The 24959-nt window shown below is 45.4% G+C and overlaps 1 protein-coding gene across 5 annotated transcripts in view; it reads left to right on the top strand.

Annotated features, from left to right (window-relative positions):
- The first annotated feature begins 727 nt into the window (after positions 1–727).
- Positions 728–24959, top strand: part of SLC7A2 (solute carrier family 7 member 2) — a 641379-nt gene continuing 617147 nt past the window's right edge. For all 5 annotated transcript variants that reach the window (XM_078678125.1, XM_078678124.1, XM_078678123.1 and 2 more), the window contains exon 1: positions 728–919. The gene's annotated coding sequence lies outside the window, so the exon portion shown is untranslated. The remainder of the gene's footprint in view (positions 920–24959) is intronic.

Here is a 24959-nt window from a genome sequence, read left to right as displayed (position 1 = left end):
ATCAGCTTCGCTTCACAAAGCTCCGTTGCGCGAAAAGTACGCGTAGCGGAGCGCTGCCCAGTCCGCGGTTACAGATATATATCTTTTTTTGAACCTTAATTTCTCAAAATCCACTGAAGCACATATATTGAGACCTACAAAAGGCACATCGGGCTACCAGTCCCTACAATTTTGCCAAGTTTCGTGCAAATCCATTCAGCCGTTCGGGCTAAAAGTGAGGCCAACCGCCCTATGGAAAACTCAATGTTAAAAACGCGTTTTGGGACCCCCCTTTTTTCTCGGCCCCCCCTTGACGAACCCCCCCAAAATTTTCAGGGGCTGCTCAGAAACAAAATGTGCCATTTTCCTGAAAATTTCAGCCAATTCCGTCCACAAACGCCAAAGTTATTAGACATAGAATTTTCAAAAAACCCATAGAGAAAAAATCCTAACTATATATACCTACTGGCGAACGCCAGTAGGTAATATATATATATATATATATACGAAGAAGATTTCAGAAGTACTTGTTGCACAGGAAATGTGGTTTCCCTCCACGCTGGCCTCACGGCTCCGTTTTTGCGCGTGTATCCTCGCTTACCCCCAGGGGCCCCTCCCTTCTCTCTGCCTGTCAGGAGCGCTCGGCGGGCGCACCCCCTCCCTCTGTGTTTGACTTTGACGGGGGGCGGGAGAGGCGAGGGTGCTGGTGCCGAGCCTGGAACCTGAGCCCCGGGCAGCAGCCCTGCCTTTTGCACGTGTTGGGTCTTCTGCTGCAGCTCTTTGCAGCCCTAAAGTAGGAGCGGGAGCCCCTTTCTTTCCCTTTCACTTCAGCTGCACCGAAGACCCCGAAAGACACCAGCGCGAGACCTCCTGGAGCCCACCAGAAGGGAGGAGCCCCAGCACGGTGTAACCTTGCCTTCCTTCCTGCACAGACCTCGCTGTAAGTGAGCCTCCCTGCCCTGCGCTCGTGTGTTGTGGTTTGCTGGCTGCAGCGCCTGTTGCAGCTCAGATGTCACTCAGCGCATTTCTGCATGTGTCAGAAACTTCAAGGCGCATACTTGCTTTCTGGTTTACATTTCAGCGCATTCTATGTTGCTTTTTATTAGTTTCTCCTGGCTGGGAACGGAAAGGGCGTGCCCCGCCTACTTATACCCCGTGTTATGATTTTGATGACAGCTAAAATGTCACCAGTAAAATGTTGTAAGAAACCGGGGGAGTGTGTTTGGGTTCCTTATCACACATTTCTTGGGACATTAATTAACCATGTCTTCCAACTCATATTGTCTAGGAGGCACTCCGATGTGGAGGGACCTTTCATATGCATTTACAGTATCGTATGCCTTCACATATAATTGCCCCGATGTTGTTCAATGCAAAGGTGCTATTTTTATTTTTTATTTATTTATTTATGCATTTTTATATAGCGCGGACTTTACCCGAAGGCGTCAGAGCGCTTCACATTAGGAACAGAAATGAAACATAATGAGAAACATTACAAAAGAACAGATTGCAAAAACATACGTTACTTACATTTGTACTTTCTCATGTTTTGCCAGTGCTCCACCTCCCGCCTGGCTTTAGGTAAAATGAAAGCATTCACCTTCGTGGGACCTGCAAGCATATGTGGGCAACTCATTGTCACTGAGAACTTTCATATGTGCCCCAGTAATGACAATGGTGAGCGGCTGAGAGCCACGCTTCCCGAAGGTGTAATGCCAGATGCAGACATACAAACACGTTCGAACAGTGCAACAAAGTAACTATCATAATAATCTCTGACCCCAAGGTGAATAACTAAAGGGTCGAAAAAGTATCCGTGACGTAAAAGTAGTGGAAAGGTGTCATAAATCAGCATTTGACGTGTTTTTATTTTGTTAAGCACCCACTTACCAACTTCAGACATGTAGGGGTTGGAATGGGTTAAATTGCAAGGTGGTGGATGGCGCTGTAAACCTAGCTGTCTTGCCACTTAAGTAGGGTCTCAGCTGCCAAGGAGCCTCATGCCATGTGTGACATTTCTCATCAGTGATGTTTTTTTACCCAACAACAATTTGGTGCGCGTTTTAAGCCCATACTACTAATGTTAAAAGGGAAACTATTGGCTGCACAGCGCATCGTGTTGCAGGGGTCTAAATGCAGGACTGGTTTGAGATTCCACACATTGCATGGGCGCAAGTTGCAACTGCTTGAAAGAGGTGAGTCTGAAGGCCTTTCCAATGGGGGTTACCCGTTTAGATGTGTCCAGGAGACAGAGACAGGGATGTCTTGTTAGTGGCAGTACCGTGTCTTGATTTAAGAAACCAGTACATTCTGGGAAGGTGAGTCTGGGTGTTGTTATCAACCGTGATTGGTAAGTGAAAGCTCAGGACCAAAAATAGACAATGATTCGCTATAATAGCTAGGAGTAGCGGAAGTGCGAACACGCGCCCTTTGAACTGATGAAAGCATAGAGTTGACCCCTAGTTCTCCAACCTCGCTCTGACCATCACCTGCCTCATACATGATGCTGAGGGGTTAGGTGGAGAGACTTATACGGAAAGTCCACAGGACTCCTAGAAGCCGTGCCTACTTTTGCCGCCTACAGCAGGAAGGACCGTGCCAGGGGCGCTAAACGATAAGCCACAGGTAGTAGCTCCTACCCCTTACTGATCCTAAAAGACGGCCATAGTTGCGCCCCAGTGACACGGCATCTCTTGCCAATGTTCGCTTTTAAAGTTTCTTCAGTAAATCCCTTTCAGAGACAGCTCCCTCCTCTTTATTTATGTTTCTTCTGAAGCCAAGTTTACCGATAAATTTAGAAATATCACAGGGCCTGTGCAGTGCGAGACACGCGTCCTGACCGCCAAGTTTACATTTCTAGCTGCATACTTTTGGTGAGAAAGCTGGGGTGCAGGCAGGCAAACCTTTCACGGAGAGAGGCGGTGGGTGAAACCTCTCTTCAGCAGGCAAACCGAACCCCGGGCCTCGGCCATGCAGACTGCGCTGATACGACCGACCATATGTTGTTTTTTTTTTACTAACCGTCACGGAAGAATGCGTTCACTTTCCGTGGGAACAAGAGCGCTGAGGCCGCGAGCGCAAAGCAGCCAAGAACTGACGTGGGAAGTCATTTACACAGACCAGAGGATCAGGGAAGTTGTTCCAACAGAGGAAAGCACGCGCCCATAGAGGATTTAGTACTTCGTTACTAACACCGTTTCACACTACCCTCAAGCTCTGTAATACGGATCACAGTTTCATTAGAGGTCGACAACAGTGTTTTACTAGTAAAGCGAAGAGTGCCTGCCCCGTGTTTTTGTTAGAATCCCTCTGACGCTGCTGCCAAACACCAAGGCTGCCTAGCCATGCATTACAGCGTGTGCTTCTTTCTTGAATACTTGGAATTGTAGAGCGCCGGTAATGTGAGGGATTCTGGGAGCTATTTCTAGGCATGGGGACATTGGTGGGTGCCCAGAATCACAGGATACCAGCCGACGCCGGGACTCGAACTAGGATCCACAGCTATAGCCATTGCCCACACACTCTCCAACATTCAGTCCATCCTGTCTCTTTACCTTTTCACCTCTACCTACTTTGTCCATTTGTCACAATTTGTTCTCCCTTTTTTGTTTTTCTCCCACTTTCTCTGGGTTAAAGTGTGATGATGAAAAATAATTCCCAGCCCAAAAAGAAGTGCAGATGGCACCACCACAAACTAGGAACTGTCAGTGAAGCTTTATACTCAAGAACATTTACAAACAAAAGCTCAAAAAAGAAAAAAAAAGTGCTTCAACACCCTTTCAGGGGTAACAAGCGCTATATCAATACAAACCTTTTTCCCTCTTCTATCCCTCCGCTACCCTTCTGAATCCAAATAACTGACTAGCCTATCCACCACTCAAATTACTTTCATATTTCACTATACTACTTCAACACTAATCCTTCTTCGGTTCCGGAGTAGTGCGATACTCGCCGAAAAAGCGCTTTGACGCCTCGTCAGGGGTAGTAAGTGCTATATAAATGCTATTACAATACAATACAATACCTGTGTAATTCATTTTTTTATGCCTAAAGCATCCCTCACCAGCCATTTCCCTAAGTAAATAATGAAGTTTCCTCTAGGATGCAAATGTAGTCAAACTAGGACAAGTGTTGGCTCCACTGCTGCGCGTACATTGTGGAACTCCTAAATTAATCGAATTCCTTAGAAGGCCTTCTCCCGAAATTGGGCAACCAAACTATCAGACACATGGCCTATTCAGGCCACCTGGTGAACTCTTCTCTCAAACTTGATCAGTTTTACAAAGAAAACTGTTGAGTTTGATTACATTGACAACTTTTTGACAGTAAATGTGTCATAAACTAAAAAATGGCCTTTGGAAAAAAAGAGAAACATCTTGAATGGAAGGTAGGACAGCAATCCATAGACCTAGTAAAGAAACATGATTATGTGGGAATAGCCGTGGACTCCAAATGGTCCTGGGAAGACGCTCTCCGTAAGTGAAAGCAAAAAGCAAATACGTCAACCAAACCAGTGAAACAGGTTACAAACATCTGTGACATAGGAGCCATTGGTCCTTATATGATGACATTGAACGCTAAGCTCCTGCCTATGCTCTTCTGTGCCTGTAGTGTTAAACACATACAAGAGCTGAGCACCATCTACATACAAAGCATGAGAGCACTGGCAAATCTACTGTCTTAAACACCATAAGTAAAACTTCGTCTACAACTCAACTTTAAGTCACTGTACATTTGGCATATCGCCTCCATGGCCAACTGATTCTTACCATTGCATAATGGGAGAGGATACCCTGAAATTGAATAATCTAGCTGATTTAAAAGTTAAAAAAAAATCCCATAATTAAACTTGATTTTAATCTACCCTCTATAGAAAACATATCAGAGAATACAATTTACATTCACTAGGCTCACCGATAAAGATGACAAAATCCAACTGCAAAGGGATAATAAGAATTGGTCCGTGGACTAAAAACTGTCAGTGTCACTTAATAAATCTACTGGAGTATAACTAACTCATTTAACCCTAGGCTCATATTTTTTAATGAAGCAGTTGTACATTGACTTCAATTTGGAGGCATAAAAAAGCTGAAATCTACAGTTGCACTCACTGCACATGCCAAAGCGCCAGCTAGATTATGTGCTGAAAAAACTACAAACCATGTGATTATAAAGCTGAATCTTTGGAATATATAATCTGTATCTGCCCAAAACTACAAGGTTTACAGAAAAAGTATGTATGTCAACCATATATAGAAGCAAATGTAAGGTCTGTCGAGGAGGCAATCAAATGTTGTTCTATTCTACCGTCCAACACTTTTATCAGCAAATTAATGAACTTTATTGAGTAATTCTATCAGATGCTTAAACAATCAATTAAGTTGATCCACCTGGGTGAAGTAACTTAAACTAGATTACTGATTCCTAGTAGGACACAGCCGGTCATCAATTTACAAATCATGTTGCTTAGTTGTTTGTAATCGTTTTTCACCTTTCTATTTAATGTAAATGATTTATTTAAATGCAATAAAATACATACTTAGCTATTTACTTAGTGCAAGGAATCAAATTGAACAGAGACAAGTATTGGCATCAACATTTGTGTGTATCTTTAAATTGATCACAGAGAGGATTTTGAGATTAGAACAATACATTGGGAGCGAGGGCCCCGTCAATAATGAATGCCATATCAGCAGTGTTTGATGCTCTCAGTTATAGAACGCCCCTCAACATGCTTGCACTTAACTGTGGCAGCAGTGACACAATCTTTAAATAATTCACCTCTTTCTTGTCCAACCGGCCTGACCAAGTAAAATTAGCCTCTTACTTGTTTACATTCTTAGCCATTTCCTATGGTGTTCCTCAAAGATCAGCTCTATCTCCAACCATTTTCAATCTTTACATGGTACCCCTCCCAAACATTTCTTGACAGATACCATGGGGCACCAAATGCTAGCAAATGATGCCCAAGTATAAACCAAAGTCTCTAACGAGTCATGTGATCATTAATGAATCATAGCTTGCCTCAAAGTGTGTAGGACAGCATGAATCAATTTTGTCTCTATCTTTAGTCTTTTACTTATAGCTGGACTTCTTCCATGAACCTGCCACTACCACCCTCTCAAAATGTCAGAATCAGTGTGTTGTTCCAGATGTGAATTGGTCAATGATTACATAGACAAAAAGCATCACAGCACAATGTTTTACCCTCCACGCATTATTTGAGATGTCCAGATCCTGTTGCATCTCTTCCAGATAACCACCCTTTAGCTGTAGATTTGATTATTGTAACAGAATCCACGGAGGCCTTCCTGCGAAGACTATGTCCAAATGTCAAAATGTTCAAAACTACTTATGTAGAGCATCCTTTATCTGAAGTGAACTGTCCACACCTCTTAGCCCTGAAATCTTTCCACTGATTCCTGATGAGACAGAGGGACAATTTAAAGATCTCCTGCCTTGTGCATGAACGAAACAAGTACAGGACGCACCTGCCATTCCATCCTGTTGGTGCCATACCAGCTGCCCAAACAACTAATGTGGTCCACTTAAATCAGATTCTCTTTTCATTTGGTGAGGCACAAGACATTTATGGGCAGAGAATCTCATGCTCAAGACTCCTTTCTGTGAAACTTGCTTCCTTCAGTCCTTCGTACCAAAGAATGTTTTCTGAGTTTCAGGTAGTCCCTGGAGACACATGTTCAAGCTTCTGAACTGCAACATAGCTGACACTACTGGCTTTCATGACCAACTGCTACTACTTTCCTCCTCTCAGAAGATAATCCTACTACCTGATCTGGTTATTACCTCTCTGCTGCATACCCCTGAGGAGCGCTCAGGACCAAACTGTAGGCTGTTCTAAAACCATAGAAAAACTATAAATAACATAATATGCATTTTTCTATCTCTTTATAACATAAATTGGTTGATAATACGGATGTGGATATTACTGATAGAGATATCTGCAGTCCCCTTGATTTCCATTCATTAACAGTAATATTGACTGGGCAATCACACCCAGTGGAGTTGATCCTAACTCCCTGAATAGAGCTCCAGTATCAAAACAAACTAATTTCCGCAACAGCAGTTGTAATCTATTTGGAACACGAAAGAACCATTTCAAAAGCACAACATATAAAGTTTAATGTAAATTTTGGCGGATGAGATACTCTGTCATAAATGTGACGGATATCCTGTCTGCTGTATTACAAGTGCATTATATCCTATGACACTTATAGTACATCAGGCAGGATATCCGTAACATTTTTAATGGCGAATCCCATCTACCGAACTCTAAAACAGGCCCATTGTCTCTGTTGACTCACTCAAGCAGTTTGCCCATATCAAGCCTTCAAACAAATGTCCTAATCCTGAAGTATTTCTTAAATTCCCACTCATTTATTAGTATCATCCATCTGCCCAAAATACTTTTACTAGTGACCATTCTGTCACCCATTAATAGAGCTACAAACCATACTCAATTTTACCATCACCATCTAGAAAGACCAGTCTATTGATTTCCTATTCCTGAGCCCCCTTTAGTCACTTTCCCATACAAAACTGAAAGCACACCGTCTTCTCCAATCATACCATTACCCTCGTTCTCTTATACAGTTTATAATATTCTTGTAACAAAATGCCTCTTTTTGCAGGGAAGCCTTTGCTGTGGTTTGTCCCCTGAAGAAGCTAAGACCCTACTTGTTTGGGACGCACTTCAAAGTTCACACTGACCACAAGCCTCTTAGATAGTTGATGCAGATGAAAGGAGAGAATTCCAAACTGTTGAGGTAGTCAATTTCCCTACAGGGTATGGACTTTACAGTGGAATATGGACTTGGGACTAAACATGCCAATGCAGATGGCCTTTCCAGGTTTTTCCACTTGGATGATGAGAATGAAAGATAAGGGTTAGCTTGCTCATCACCTTTCATCTGGAGGGGGGACATGTAAGGAAATGCCTCTTTTTGCAGGTTCACCCACAGATGTTTGGACTGATGCTGCTGGTTTTTCGACTTTGAGAGTGCCCTGATGCCTGCTATCCAGGCCTCAGTGTCAATGTTCTAACTCTATACCAAAGTTTTTAGAATTGGATACACACAATTGGCAAGTACCAACTTATTTATAAGTCCCTAGTAAATGGTACCCAAGGTACCCCAGGCATATAAGGGAGAGTGTTTACCTAGGGCTGCAGCATTGTTTGTGCCAGCCTGCATGTGACAGAGGCAAAATGGACCCTAGCCTGCCACTGCAGACTGAAAGGGCAGTGTTTAACACTGCTAGTTCGACTTTGCCATTACACCTAATGGCAAGGTCACCACTTCCCTTAGGGATATATGTAAGTCTACCCTAAGGAAGGCCTATGGAGCCCTATCACAGGGAGCTATATATACCCAATTAGGACATATTTTTTGTAACATATCTTAGCAACAACATTTCCAAGTTGTCGTTTGCTGTGGAACGGTTAGGAGCCCCATTAGCTAACACAGGGTTACCTGCTGGCATCCGAGCCTGGCTAATATTTGAATGAGACTACCTACCAAGCTCAAGTAAGGCTTCAAATTATTCGTGGCATTAAATCACACCGATGCCAAGGCCTAATTTAAAGTGATGATGAAAGTTAGCTTCTTGTATAAAGCTGTCCCTCTTCTCCCCAGCTAGTACAGTAATCTCACAAAGGCACTGACACATAAACAGATTTCTGAGTGCCTAGGGAGATGTGTGAATGACTCCAAAGGCAGTTGCTGCAGAGCATGGTATTGTCTTCAGGAAGGCCCCTCAGGGTGTTAGCTCAAAGGTGAGCCTCAAAGGTGAAGTCACCTTTGAAGAGCTGCCGGTGACAACATCCCTGAGCAAGATGCCTTTTGTTCCTGCAGACAATTAGGAGACAGAGCCAAGAAAGGGAAACTTTTGCCCAAATCGGTTTTCTCGTGGGCATGTAGCCCCCTGATAGCCACACCTCTAGGGTGGGCTATCCTGCTCCTGACAACCGAGGAAGGGTCGTGTCATTTTGAAAGGGCAAGAATGGGACACTCTGGGATAGCTACATGCCACATATCACAGGAAACTTGTCATTAGGTAGGAGGGTACCCAGTAGCCCATTGACTAGTGACCACATGGGCTCTTTCCTGGGATAAATATGACACCCCTGGCACCCTGGCCCTCAGTTCATACTGGAGAACAAGAGAGGACTGAAAAAGGACTGCCCTACTGCCCTTGACCCGCACAAATAAAGGCTGCCCCTGCAGCACTTTTGGGTTGGCGAGACTGTGCCTGCAGCTCCTGATATGGGAAAAAGTTTATTTCCCGCCTTCACCCACAGCAGTGACTTCCAAGAATCAGTCAGCTGATCCCCTGGAGCCAGCTTCAAGTCTACAAGAGCTGAAAGAGCCCAAACCGATAAGTTGACCGCCACCACAGAAGTTTTGCCACTCCCAGGCGCCGGGCACTTCAAGAGACAAATCCAGGACAGCCATAACTTGCATCCATGTCTACCAGACCAGGGAGTGCTATCAGAGTCTGGATTTTTTGTACTCAAGGGACACCAGAACCCCCCCCCCCCCCCAAAGAGTTTGCATCCACCCACAGTGCAGGAAGACCAGTAGTTTAGCATTGGTTGTTCGACTACTGTAAATTAGAGGACTTCGAGGGATCCTGATCTCCATGCTCAAAGCAGCCCCACATCACCTGTGGACACAGGAACCACCACAGAGTCACCCGTGTCGGCCACACAACAACCAGAGCACACTTTGAGCATCCTTTGCCTGTATTCTCAGCATCAGGACCACTCCATTGAAGTCTAGGGCAGTCATTCTGGAAAGTTTGGAACTTGCTTTCAAAAATGCTCTGGTGGTCAGGTAACTGACCAAAGTATCTTTTCTGGCCCCCTAGACCTTTTTCCTGCCTGATTTGGTTCCCCAAACCAGGCTGGAGAACCAGCACTAACTCTTTCAAACTTTTGAAAAGTTTAAAAACTTTGTGTTGTTGCATCTAAAAATTATAAAAGCCTCTAAAATCTGTACCTTTTGAACCTCTCCAGTGGATTTCGATGAACAAGATCTCTAAAAATACATAAAAATAATAACCTCTATTCTTATAAATTGTTGTTGTGTCTCTTTATTGGTGTGTGATTTTCGTATTTTGTTGTTTAGTGCTGTTAAATGCTTCACACTAAACTCTTTTGCCAAGCCTTACTGCTCACAACCACAGCTACCCAGGGTTTAGATAAGGTTAAGTAAATTATACTAACTGGACCCAAGCAAGTGAACGCTACGCTAAGTCCCCACAGCCATATCATATTGTACACCAAGTTCCTCACAATTCTTATAATGCACCTCCTCTAGCTGTGCTCCTTGCTTCCCAGAAGTGTTTAACCTCATAGATCTTAACCACAAAAAAAGCTTCATATTAAAAGTCTGTTTTTTTAATTGGTTACTTGAGGGCACATCTTTAATTCTAGTCAACTCAAAACTGTTTTCCAAGGTACGATCTAAGCTAGCCGTAATATGAGAGCAACACACAAGCACCTGAACTATCCTCACAGCCCAACTCAATGGCAAAGCTTAATTTGCAGGTCATAGGTTAGGCACAACCTCTTGATTGTTGTAAAAGTATACATATATTAAACTTATAATGGGTTACAGGCAGCCCTCTTCGTCTATTGGTTTGTTATTGCGTCAGTTACATTTTTCTTCCATCCATTACAGAATACAGCATGGGACAGCGGGTCAGCTCTTTTTGAGCCATTGACTAGCTTCACTCTGAGTAATCCCTTTAACAAAGAGCAGGCTCACACACAAATTAGTTATAAAGTGCCATTGACTATTGTGGCAATGTGTCCGGTTTTTTTTTGTGTTTTTTTAAGTCTTTTTATTGAAGAGAACAAGAGGAGGCATTATAGAAATAGGGTGTCGTACTTGAGATACCATACAATAGGCGATGGGCGAATACGGCAACGCAGATAAACAAATATACATGAATCTATGACGTAAACGTAAGTAAGCATATAAAGAAGGATAGAGAATATGCTAAACAAACCAGTTCGACTTCAGTATGCTAGACCCATCCACCCAAAATACAGAGTAATTAAGGCCGGAGTAGACACCCACATGAATGAGAAAATCAGTTTAGGATAAACAACCCACCTCTCGCAAAAGGAAGAAGGAAAGAAAAAAGGCCATAGAACAAAAAAAGATAAAATAACAAACCCCCCCAAACCCCCCACCCTGCACCCCTGCAATGGCTACGGCCTAACCCCACTAGCAGCGTGCCTGTCGCCCAAGAACTAACCCTACAAGAAGGAAAAGAGTGGAGGAGGAGAAAGTAAACATGCCCCCGGTCTCCCTTACCCCCCGCCAGAAGCGACCCCCCCGAGACATAATCAAGACAGTATGAAGCTAAAGTTATACACCAACCGGGGGAGGAAGTAAAAACCACCCGACTCCCACATCATTATAGGTGCAATCTCCTTATTGAATCAAGGTAGTTTATCAAACCCAGTCAGTCAAGTTCAACCCTGGCCACTACGAGTTTTCGTGCGAGCCCTTCCCACCCGCACCGCCATCTCAATGGAAGAATCAGAGCGCTCAGAAAAGTCCAGGTCAGTGCAGTAGGATCGAAACCAGGATAATAGTTCTCGATGTCCACAAATCAAACGAGGATAGCTGTCCAAATCAAGGTATTTTATCAAATCCAAGCAGTCAAGTTCAACCCTGGCCAGTCCGGTTTTTCTTGAGAGCCCTTTTCACCTGAACCACCATCTCAATGGAAAAATCAGAGCGTTCGCAAAAGTTCGAGTCAGCGCAGTAGGATCGAAAACAGGAGAAAAGTTCACGGTGTCCACAAATCAAGCGAGGAAAAGTGTCCCAGGATAGCGAATCTCTCCAATAGTCACTGAGGAACTTATAACGGCACACAGGATTGTCCATATCTATATTTGGCGGCATCAGGATCGAACAGGAAAAGCTGGCGATAGTCACAGGCTTGTTAGCTGTTATATGGGGACCGACAAAGCCCATTAAATCTGGCTTCCGCACGGGGTCCTCAATCTCAAGCGTACACTGCTCCGCGGGTACCACAGCTTGCTGAAAACCTACCGTGGGGTCGTCGTCTGGTCTCAGACAGATATCTTCCACTGTTACAGTCAGCTTCTGGAATATGGCGGTGACCTGCGAGTGGAGCGCCCCAATGGCGGCCATTACGGCCTGCAGCGATGGCGTGCATTCCGTCAGCTCCATCACTTCTCGCGAAGCGACAGAGCAGGACTTGAACCCCGGAGGTCGACTACTCCGGGGTAACAGGCCCACGCGAAGCCGATGACAACAGTGGGCGCTCTCAGCCTTGCAATATCGACACCGTCGCCGCTAGCAAGGGCCCAAGCCCGTCCACCCCGGGAGGCTAGCAGAGTCTCCGGGCGTCGGACCCCCGACCACCGTAGCCGGCGCGTCACGCAGCTGTGTCCTCGGTGTGAACCGTTCACAGTGTCGCCATCCAAAACAAGCAGAGGAAGTCCCACTTCGGAAGACCGGATGCAGCCCAGGTCCCGCGGCCGTTGTTGTTCAACTCTAACCCGGATGGGCTAGAAATCGAGGCCCCGGGTTCCACGCCGAGTTAGGCCGAGAATGGAAACACGGCGTATCTTCATCATCCGATAAGATGGAAATCTCGGGATTGCACCTTTAGAATCAGAAACACCTCATGAACACGGGAGTCTGGTGCGAGTTCAGGATCGATGTCAGGATATACGAGCAGCTGACGGAGGTCGGCGGAGCCGGGAGATTATGAGGCCATCTTGATTGCTAGCGTAGCTCCTCCTCCCAATGTGTCCTTTTTGATCCCAAAAATTGTTTGATGTTAGCCAAAGCTTTTTTTTTTTTGATGAGGGCCTGGTAGCTTTCATGAAAAACCATGCTAAAACATAAAAGCATCGACAACCCAAAATGCTGATGGCCAATTCTATATCTGTTGGCTTTGCCACTGCTTGTTTATTAGTCAGCCCTTAATTCAGCCTCCTTGAGCAGCCTTGACGCAAATGCAATAAGAGACCGATGGAGTCTCTGCCTCTCCCTCTATCAATCAATCAAGCAATCACTTGTAACGCGCACTACTCACCCGTGAGGGTCTCAAGGCGCTGAGGGGAGCGGGTGCTGCTACTGGTCGAAGAGCCAGGTCTTGAGGAGTCTTCTGAAGGTGAGCAGGTCCTGGGTCGGCTGCAGGTGGGTAGGGAGGCTGTTTCAGGTCTTGGTGGCGAAGAAGGAGAAGGACCTGCCCCCGGAGGTTGCTCGTTGGATGTGGGGGACGGCAGTGAGGGCAAGGCTGCTGTTCAGGTAGGCTGGTCCGGTGTTGTGGAGTGCTTTGTGTGCGTGGGTGAGGAGCTTGAAAGTGATCCTCTTGTTGACGGGGAGTCAGTGTAGATCTCTCAGGTGGGGGATGATGTGGCTGCGGCGAGGGATGTTGAGGATCAGTCGGGCCGAGGCGTTTTTGATGCGTTGTAGTCATTGTAGGTGTTTGGCCGGGGTTCCTGCGTAGAGTGCGTTGCCGTAGTCCAGCCTGCTGCTGACGAGGGCCTGGGACACCGTTCTTCTAGTTTCGGTTGGGATCCACTTGTAGATCCTGCAGAGCATGCGGAGGGTGTTGTAGCAGGAGGAGGAGACGGCGTTGACCTGCTTCGACATGGAGAGGGAGGAGTTGAGGATGAATCCTAGGTTGCATGCGTGGTCCGTGGGTGTCAGTGCTGTTCCCAATGTGGTCGGCCACCAGGAGTCGTCCCAGGCAGAGGGGGTGGGGCCGAGGATGAGGACCTCCGTCTTGTCCGAGTTCAGTTTCAGGCGGCTGCTCCTCATCCATTCGGCGACGGCCTTCATTCCCTAGTGGAGGTTGGTCTTGGCGGTGTTCGGGTCCTTGGTGAGGGAGAGGATGAGCTGGGTGTCGTCCGCATAGGAGATGATGTTCAGGTCGTGCTGGCGGGCTACTTGTGCGAGGGGGGCCATGTAGACGTTGAACAGGGTCGGGCTGAGGAATGAGCCCTGGGGTACGTCGCAGCTGATGTCGGTGGCTTTGGATCAGAAAGGTGGGACTCTCTGGGTTCTGCCGGTGAGGAAAGACGTGGTCCAGTCCAGGGCCTTCTCCTGGATTCCGGCTTCTTGGAGGTGTGTCTTTAGTGTGCGGTGGCAGACCGTGTCGAAGCCAGCTGATAGGTCCAGGAGGATGGGGGTTGATGTTACGCCGTTGTCTAGTTGGCATCGGATGTCGTCTATGGCGGCAATGAGGGCTGTCTCGGTGCTGTGGTGTCATCTGAATCCGGACTGGGAGGGGCCTAAGATGTTTTTGTCCTCGAGGTGGCGGGTCAGTTGCATGTTGACGGTTTTCTTGATGACCTTCGCCGGGAAAGGAAGCAGAGAGATGGGCCGGAAGTTCTTGAGGTCCTTGGGGTCCGCCTTGGGCTTTTTGAGGAGGGCGTTGATTTCGGCATGCTTCCAGCTTTCCGGGAATGCTGTCTTGAAGGAGATGTTGATGACCTTCCGTAGTTGGGGTGCGATGGATGCGTCAGCTTTGTTGAATATGTGGTGTGGGCAGGGGTCTTAAGGGTGATCCTGAGTGGATGGAGTTCATGACCTTGCATGGCTCGTCCTTGTTGACATGGGACCAGGAGGTCAGGCGGTTGGTGCAGGTGGTGTTTGCGGGGGGGGGGGGAGGGTGTGGAGTCTGCCATAGTCGGGGCGGTCGTGGTGTTAGAGTTGTCATGGATGTCAGCGATCTTGCGGTGGAAGAAGGTGGGCAGTGAGTCGCACAGATCTTGTGAGGGCGGGATGTCATTGGTGATGGTGCTGGGGTTGGAGAGTTCCTTCACTATGTTGAAAAGTTCTTTGCTGTTGTGTGCGTTGTTGTCCAGGCGGGCTTTGAAGGAGGATCTCTTGGCTGCTCTGATGAGTTGGTGATGTCTGCGGGTGGCGTCCTTGTGGGCTGCGTGGCTGTCTGGTGTACAATCGTGGGGCCATTTCTTCTCCAGTTTCCGGCATGTATGTTTGGAGGTCTGGAGCTCTTCGGTGAACCAGGTGGCTTTCTTGCTGTTGTGGCTGTTGGAGGGTTTCTTGAGCGGGGCGAGGGTGTTGGCGCAGTCGTCGATCCACTGTCTGAGGTTGTGGGCGGCGGCGTCTGGGTTGGTGGGGTCAGAGGGTGGGTTCTGGGCGAGGGTGGAGGTCAGTTGATCTTCTGTGACTTTGCTCCAGCAGCGGCAAGGCAGCTATTGGGTGCGGTGGTGTGTGGTTGGTTTCTAGAAGGTGAAATGGCTGCAGCGATGGTCGGTCCAGTGGAGTTCGGGGGTGCGGTTGGAGGCGACGTGGGTGCTAGTGGTGAAGACGGGGTAGAGCGTGTGGGCGGCGGCGTGGGTGGGTTAGTTGACGAGCTGTCTGAGGCCGAGGTTCGCGAGGTTGTCGATCAAGGTGGCGTAGTTGGCGTAGTTGTTGTGCTCGAGGTGGTTATTCAAGTCTCCGAGGCGGATGTAATCCATGGAGGCAAGTGCGTGGGTGCTGGCGAGGTCGTCGATGGAGTCGCTGAACTGGGCACAGGGTCCGGGGGGTCTGTAGATGAGTGTTCCTCTGAGTGTGGTGTTGGGGTCAGTGTGGATCCGGAAGTGCAGGTGTTCGGCAGTGTTTAGGGTGACGTCTGCGTGGGTGTAGACCTTGAGGGTGGACTTGTGGATGATGGCTAAACCTCCTCCGATAACGTTGTCGCGATCCCTGCGGGTGATCTTGTAGCCGTCCGGGATGGCTACAACGATGTCGGGCGCTGAAGAGTCGTTCCATCAGGTCTCGGTCAGGAAGCAACGTCTGGGTCGGAGGTGTAGGTCCCAGAGCTCGACGGCGTGTTTGCATGCGGAGCGGGTGTTGAGGAGTATGCAGCGGAGGTGGTTGGTTCCGGTCCTTGGAGGTTTGGTGGATCTGTCGCAGGTGAAGTTTCAGGTGCGGCAGGGAAAAGGTCCGTGTGTGCATTTTGGGGTGGCCTGGAAGCAGCAGTGGTCTCGGCCGGCGTTGAGTGCGAGGAGCGTGTTGCCCTCATATCGGAGTCTTGCGTTGTGGAATGCACGGGGACCAGGACCATAAGAGGGGGAGAGGGAGGGAGGAGCAACTGAGAGGCGGGAGCGGGGTGGCAAATGGGAATGCAGGGGGGCGGGGCCGCAGGGACGCAGCGGCGGTAAGAGTAGGAAACGGCAGGAATACGGCGGGCAGCAGCCAGTGGGCACTGGCGGAAATCCTGAGGAAACAGTTAGACAGTTAGGGAGTTGGGTGCAGAGAAACCCACCTACTAAGGAAACAGGCAGCAAAACCCGAAGTGATGAAAACAAGTTAGCAAGGCACCGAACAGCTGGCAGCCGTGTGGTGGCGTGGGGAGTGACCTGCCTGCGAGCAGGGTCAGAGGTCCTTCTATGTTTCTTTCTGCAGTGGAGGTGACAGTGCTCTAACTGCGGTGGTGAATGTGTCTGCACAGTATTGTCGGCAATTTCTATTGTCCCTCAGCAATGAAGCAGGAGTGACTTATTCCTCCCAACAATAGCATTTGGCCTACACATGACACAGACATAATAATCCAAGTACCTTCCTTCACTCTCCCCGATTAATGAAAGGCTCCTGTTGAAGCATTTGACAACTGAATGTTAACATGTACTTGATGACACACAAAAGCAGAACACAAACACTAAACCTCAACAGTAACTGATATAGTATTTGCAATACTTTACCTGTACTTAAGCAGGTACCCAATGCCTTCTACTGGTGCTTTCCACAGTACCTGAAACACTGGTACGCAATTATGAACCCTGTTGCTTGTCAGTAATTATAAGCTATCCTAATCTATTAAATCATAGATAGACGTTCACAGACATTGTCATGATTTTCTGAATAGTAAATGCTGTCATCCTCTTGTGACTGACGGTATTGTGGATCATGAGGCAGACATTCAGCGGGTTCTGTGCCTTCAGCGGATGCACAGTGCGCGTGCACCTCCCTTGATGCAGCCATAGAGGATTTATGTTCAAAGTCTCTCAGTTGCTCCTTTGATCCTGCCCAAATCTCAAATTTCTTGGCAATCTCTATGTCCTGGTTTCCATCTTAGACACTCAACATTTCTAGTTCCCCATCTCTGTCTGTAGAGTACTAAATTTTGTAATATTTTGGATCACTCACTTGGATTAATCACTTTGGATATTGTGGATGAATTCCCTCAGTAACACCATAAATGCTTTACACTGAGTCTTTCTGCTGCCCACCACATTCTCATTTTAAAATAGTTGTCTATAACTTCGCCTATTGCCCCTCCTAATACTACTTCTTGTAACCATGTAGCTTACAGTCTTCAGCAAGGTATATGTGCTACAGGCCTATCTCCTTTCACCGTTAAGAGCAATGGGCTTTGATCGAGAGGGTTGTGCAAAGATATTCTGCTGCATGTACTAGTGACATGAAATGTCATGAGTAAGTTATTTATCTGAAGATGAAGTGAATGCACAAGAGAGTAGAATGAGAATTCCTTGGTCCCGGGTTCAGCGCCTTCCAAATATTCCTCAAACTGTAAATTGGCTGATTGCTGTAACAACCTTTGACACGAATGGCACACATTTGAAGCGGCCTCCCAATGTGCTGTGGGGCGTGCCTCACTCTGCAAGCTTGAGTAAAGCCCAATATAATCACTCAAACAGTGATACACTGGTAGTGTATAAACACACAGGTGTAACTAGAGATCCTTTTCTTAAACTCTCATCTATTACATACAGCCCTTTCTGGGTCAACTGCAACTTTTCTGTCATGCCAAGGTCCCCCATGTTTAATCAAAATCAATGCTCCGCATACATAAGATGAGACCTCTGTGGCATGGATCTTCCATTTCAATTTATTCTTCATTTTACATAGGTGTTTTGTGATATCTGGGTTTCCTTTGAGGAGCCTCTACGGGTTCCCCTCTCCTCGTGTATGTGTGAAATTTACTCTGCGTTGCTGGGAATGCCATGCCATGGCATGGGCATACACCATCGATGTACAGTTTTTACCAGACTCACAACCCCTACAAAATACTTTCAACTTTTAATTATATTACATGTCCCAATGTCATGGGAGCAAAAGAGTGGGGGCTAGATGTACAACCCTTTTTTAGGCCGCAAACGGGAGTTTGGCCCGTTTGCAACAGCAATAAAGGTTCCAGGCATCTACAAATGCTATTTAGTGAGTCACTGACTCTCAAAATAGCATTTGTGACTCTCGCTATTAGGAAGGTGCGTCCCTTCCTAATAGCGAGTCACCACGTAATGTAATGCTGTTCTGCGACTGCAAAACATTTGCAGTTTGCTACCTACTTCAAGTAGGTGGTAAACCACTCGCAAAGGGGACAGGGTCCCGAGGAGACCCCTTCCCATTTGTGAATGGGTACGTAAATATTTTTTAAGAGCAGGCAGTGGTCCCAGAGACCACTGCCTGCCCTTAAAAAATGAAACGGAAACATTTCATTCTTCATTTTTAAATGCATTCCGTTTTCCTTTAAGGAAAACGGGCTGTATTTTAACTGCTTATTTTAAAAGCAGTCCCAGACATGGTGGTTTGCTGACCCCAGCAGGCCACCATCCCTGGGAGTGCTAGCCGTTCCCAATGTGTTGCAAATTGTGACATCCTCATTATTATTCATAAGGCATGCAATTTGCAACACCATTGGGAATCACAAACAGTGTCTGAGACACTGTGGTACATTTAGTTTAGTGAGTCGCAAATTGTGGGTCGCAATTTTGCGACTCGCTAAACTTAATGGTCGTACATCTGGCCCTGGGTGCTTTTGACCTCCGTCCTTTGGAGTGTCTGCTTTGGCTTCTTGTCAGAACTCAGAATGCTGTGACTATCTCCTGTGTCTGATTCTCTCAGTGCCAGCACTTCGAATTCCTCTCCATCTTTTCCAATTCTTTAAGACTTTGAGTGACCTTTTTCCTCAGTTTTTTCCTGGAAGATCTTCTTCCCCTTCACCTCTTCTCTTGTTTCCAAGTGTTTCTCTCTCCATTCATCCAAAGCAACACCGTTTCTGTTTCCCTGAAGAAGTGGACTCAGCCTTCTTTTCGCACTTTTATCTTCACTGATAAATGGAGCGTGCATTTGATCTTGGCCTCCATGAGCCTCCATTTTTCCTCGTGGAATAAGCATTTCCCATATCCCTTATACTGCCACAGTAAAGTCAGGAAACATGGAGACATACATGTTTCCAGTCTTGTAGGGACCCTGTTTTTGGGCATTCTGCAAGATGATATTTTGGTTCCTATGGTGTTCTGTGCTCTTTCAATCTCAAAGAATTTTGTTACACCCTGGGAGTCACCTCTGTCAACAACCAGTTCTTCAGGTATCATGCTGCATCTTGCACATCCACTTGTTCTGGCAGTCCCGTAACATAAATGTTACTTCACCTTGATCTATAAAAAACACCTTTTTACTGCGGCCGTCTCTCTGTCATTGCTTCTCTTCCGAATGAGTCCCGGAACCTGTAAGCACCCTGGCTCCCCTAAGCCAATCACAACACTGCAATGCAGTGTTGTGATTAGCCTGATCATCGTGGTTCGACACTCAGATGGGGTTTGGGAGCCTGTGAATGTTCTCAACCCAAGCTGTGTATTACAGCGCGGTGGAGAACATGCTAAGTGCGCATGACTGTCTGGTTGGTCCATGACCGCCGGCCAAACTTTCATGCGCACTTAAGTGCATGAACCACTCTTCCCCCTGTGACATCAGCCCCGCCCTGTAGCCACAAAAAAATAAAAGGATAATAACAATGTTATGATCATTTTATTTTCCCCATTTTCCACTGCTCTGAGAGCAGTGGGACGGCCCTCCTCCACCTAAGCAGAGGAACCACCCCTGCTACCTTGGCTGCCTGTATTCTACACATAATCAGTTGCTCCTCTGCTGTTCATTTACCATTGCTTCCTGTAACCAATTTGTCAGAGGTTCGCTCAGGAGTGGCATTTACAGAGCATTTATCCCAGCTTTCTGTAACCAAAGCATGGCTGTACATTGCTCCAATATACCTCCTAGCTGGCCTGGATAGATCATATACCATGACTGTCTACAACATGTTTCGAATTGATGCATACCTTTGGATTACTTCTTTGTCTCTCCTGGTGGCCTCTCTTGTCTATTCACCTTAGCCAGCACCTACTGAAATCTGCCTGGCATTTTCACGTGTCTTTGATATAGGCCTGAATATGATTGTTAGGAACTGGGAATTAAACTGTAGACTCCTGGATTTATAGTTTTGCCACATTTGTTTCTCTCTTTCAATTGTTGCGTGTGTAACCATCATTTATTTGTGGGCCTGCAAGCCCAAAACTCAGGGCCTTTGCTACCTCTAACCAGTGCATGATCCACAAGGGCTGCTGGTAACCAATGTATTTTTGTAGATGGTTCTATTATTTCTCCTAAATAGACTCAGGAGACCTATACCTCACTGATGGTGCCCAGTGCATCCCTGTGGTGCCTTTTATACCTCTCCTCAGTGAACTTCCTCGACAATTTCTACAAGCTGCCTTTAACCAGCATGTTCCTTTGGCCTTCTCCTCCGCTACTCAAACCTACACGAAAAATTGAATGAATTCCCTCCCAAGTAGGCAATACCACATGCGGATCTACCTCCTATTCTGTTTCAACCACTACAGGCATAAGTGTAAGTACAACATTGCTGCAACATGAGGCGTTCACACCTCTAGCTATCACATATTACACCAAAACACTTATGGGGCCACACTCATAACCCACCCTTGTCCAACCAGAAATATTAATAATTTAATGTAAATCTCACGTGTTCTAACCCTCACTCCTCTTTACACTTAGGAGCTGCAACATGTCAGGATAAGGGTTATCACTGTAGCCATCATGCTTGAAACAAAAATTATTTCTACACGCGCCACACTGCAATTCAGTACGATTCCTTCCGAGCTCTACCCTGCACCCTGTGGTGTATCATGCTACCCCTCTGCTAATGGACATTGGCACCTCGGCAAATGTATAAAGCACTGTATAATAGTTATACCATACAATAAAAAAAGTTTACTTAAAAAGAGGCAATATTTATATGAAATTAGCAGAGCCATGACAGAGAAATTGGATTTCCACGACAGTAAACCAATGCATTTTAAAGTACTAACATAAATTGTTGTTTAAGGTGCTTGGGAGATGAATGTGTGAAGAGTGGGTTCGTATTGGTCAGTAATCCTAAAATTTGGGTTCAGTCACCATTCATCAGAGTGAACAACTGTACCACTCTTTTGCCCACTCTTTTGCCTCACATAAATTGCAATTGTTTACTTAAAAGGCCACTATTTCCCCCTCTCAAACCATACCCCAAATATCTCCAATATTATTAATAGTATTCCTTCTAAGTCCTTAATAATTTGAGTGCAACACATTCCTTCATTTTGCATGCGTTGAACAGAAGGGGCGAGGACACTGCAGTGAAAATGCTTCTATATCCACACTCTAGTAAAGTGTGTTATTATTTGGGACGGACATCTGCCCACCTCAAACGATAATGCCACACAAATAAAATATCCCTTTGCCTAGTTCCTGATAACGTGACACAAGGCAATTAGGCTTAAATCAAAGGTAATGTGTAACATTTAAAAGACATGCATAAACAGTCAATCACATGAAACACAATAAAACTCCATGACCTATTTCAAAATAAAGAGGAACGTTTTATGTGCAAAATAAGACTACATCAACTAAAATCCAGTTAGAGGAACTGGAGATATAAATCTTTAAAAAATGTACGTAAAGAAGCATCAAGGAAAATCAAGTACCCAATGTAAGTCAATGATTGCTGTAGACCGATACTTACGTGCAATGTCAGGTCGGCCGAAATGGAGCCCAGGTTGGATACACTAAGTCAGTGGTCTCCAACCTTTTCTATAACGAGAGCTACTTCTGAGCAATGAAAACGGTCCTGAGCTACTAACGGCTTCGACTGTTTCTGCAGCAGTGACCACATCAAATACAATCACTACAGTGACCACACCTTATAGAATTACTAGTAGTGGCCACCCACATGCATGTCACACTATCAAGTGATAAAACTTTGGGTCATGTCAAAATATCAAACCCAGAATATGACTAATACAATATCATGAAAGTATACATGAATACGTAAGTATAGATTTACTATTTTTAACTCCACATCTACACACCTCGAAGGCTCATATATGTGCAAGATAAATGGATGTGAAATGTAGAATGTAATTGAAATTAAACTCTCATGGGCTGCACTAACGTGATTAAAATGTTGATTCTGCCTAAATTTCTTTACTTTTTTAGAACCATCCCCTTAGTTTTTGAAGCTAAATGGTTTAATATAATAGAGGGAGTATTGAATAGGTTTATTTGGGCCCATGGGAAAACTCGGCGGGCTTACAGATTCATGTCTCTCCCTAGAGAAAGAGGGGTTTGGGGGGCTCCTGACTTCAGGCTCTATCAAATGGCAGCTGCATTACAATAGATGCAGGGATTAATTGGGGGAGGAGGCTTCGAGCAAAGAGTTACGAGCATGTCCACGGAAGTATATTCAGTAGTCTTGGGGGTTGAGGCAGAAAACTGTTTTTTAAATAGAATGGACTTTGGGTATTATAAAAGGACAAAATTTAAGACGGTTATGGCAGCAGTGAAAATTTGGAATGCTCTATTAAAAAGGGCAGGATTAGGAAGATATAATAGGTATGTCCGGCTGTATAAGAACAGATCCTTCCCTACGGCTGTGTTTGCTGATTTAACAATGGCTGGGCACAAAAAAGGGATTATACAGATTGGGGACTTAATGGATGAAGAGGGGATAGTTCAGTTTTCAGCCCTTACCTCCAAGTACGGCATTGATAAAAGGGACTTTTTTAAATATCTGCAGGTAAGGAGCTTCCTCAGTAATAAACAGGGGGTTTAGCCGGGTTTGGTAGGAATGAGATATTGGAGAAGATAAAACTAGGTGGGGATTGCACGATCAGATCTTTTTATGCATGCCTCGCAATAGGAAAAAGTGATGATATTGACAAATATAGTAACAAGTGGGGTGAAAAACTGGACGGGGAGCCTGAATGCTTTCAGGAATCGCTGGATCTGGGACGTACCATCCTGTGCTCAGCTCCCCTCCAGTCTCAGTACTATAAAACTCTGTTTTCATTATACCACACTCCAGCCAGGATAGCTAAGTGGGGAGGAACCACTGGTATCACTTGTCCTCGATGCAATTCACCAGAGGCAGATATTGTGCATATGTTTGCTCTTTGCCCACAACTATTTACTTTGATTAAAGAATTGGAGGACTTCCTTGGTAGGATATTACGGTTACAAGTATGTTTGACACCTATACTGATAATATTGGGGAGAGTTTCAGATAGAGATTTTGCACAAAATGAATTTATGTTTATGGCTATGGCAGTGTTTAGGATGACAATAGCAAGAGCATGGTTGGATAAGAATCCCCCGGTTATGCAAACCTGGCTGGCGAATTTATTAGCTACGTATAACCTGGAGAAGGCAATTTATGCACGAAAGGGAAAAAGGGGAAGAAGCTTAGGCTTAAAAATTTGGGAACCAATAGCGAAATGGAAGGAGACCTTGGCAATATAGGGTATATAAAAGGGTAATTTATGTGAAACGTAACATGAATTATAAGGTATATGAAGGATGTGAAAATGTTGGTAGCTCCAAGAAAGTCGACAAACCGGATATTGTAATAGATACATTTAAATGTAAATAGTCAAATGTATAATATATACAATGTGCGTACTTGGGAAAAATAAAAATATATTTAAAAAAAATATATGAAATTAAACTCTTCTATAAATACTTAACTTCATGATATTGTGATAGCCAATATTCTGGCTGCAATATTTTTTCAGGACAATATTTAAAACTCAATATTGTAGAAGCACACCAGCCTCCCAAAGTGTAAGAAGCAGTGAAGAGTTGCTAACATCAATGTCAGGAAATTATCAATATAAAATGCTTCCACATGACTAATGAAATAACAGCCACAGAAGAAAATGTTCAATGGTATAAAGGGAATGCGAACAGGTATAAACATCCCCAGCTTGGTTTGAATTATTATTCAAAGGGCAGCTATAAATATATTTTGTATTTTAAATCCTCTGTTTTCAAACATTAGCATATTAGTTTTCCAAAATGTGTTTTCTATGAAATACGAACATTTCATATTGGGTAAATACACAGAAAGAATATATTGCCTTTTGCAACAAAAAAACTCACAATTTGAGGGTACAGAAATGTGTAGCGCAACCATCATTAAAACTGCTAGACCCTCGAAATTACTTACAATGCTGGGCTGCACTACAGGGAGCTACTTCCAGGGTACTGGTGAGCTACCAGTAGCCCCTGAGCTACCCGTTGGAGAACCCTGCACTAAGTGGACTGTTTCCAGTGAAAGTCTGGAACTCAAAACATTACAGAAAGTTTCAAAGTGACACTTCAGAACTTTGTCACTTTTTAAAAGAAAAATGTAGAAGTTTCTTCCAAGTCTAAATGTAGAAAAGGACTTTGTAACTTTTTGAGAAGAAAAATTCTTTCCATGTAGGACGATTCTGAAATGTTAGCCACCGCTGTGGATCTGAATGCCAGAAGCAGGTTGGTCCGTCTGGTCACATTTTGCGATGCAGGGCGCGTTACGAAATCCATTTTTATTAATTACATTGTTTACTTACCTTCAATTATCCTTACTCCGGTTTTTAGCACCCCTCCTCCTGCCCCTCCCCCCACCCCGCCTCTCTGCCCCACCGAAACACCCTCCACGGGCCACGGCTGTTCAACACTAATCCTTTGTGGGCTCCAGAGTAGCGTGCAACTCACCAAAAAAGCTCTTCAACACCTCATCAGGGGTAACAAGCACTATATAAATGCAAACCTTTTTCCCTCTCTATCCCTCCTCTATCCTTCTCAATCCAAATAACTGACTAATAGCCACCA

This window comes from Lissotriton helveticus, chromosome 2_2 (genome assembly GCF_964261635.1).
Source record: "Lissotriton helveticus chromosome 2_2, aLisHel1.1, whole genome shotgun sequence".
In the NCBI taxonomy this organism is placed as follows: Eukaryota; Metazoa; Chordata; class Amphibia; order Caudata; family Salamandridae; genus Lissotriton; species Lissotriton helveticus.
The sequence above is the reverse complement of the archived record's forward strand: the minus strand, read 5'-3'. Positions and strand labels throughout refer to the sequence as shown.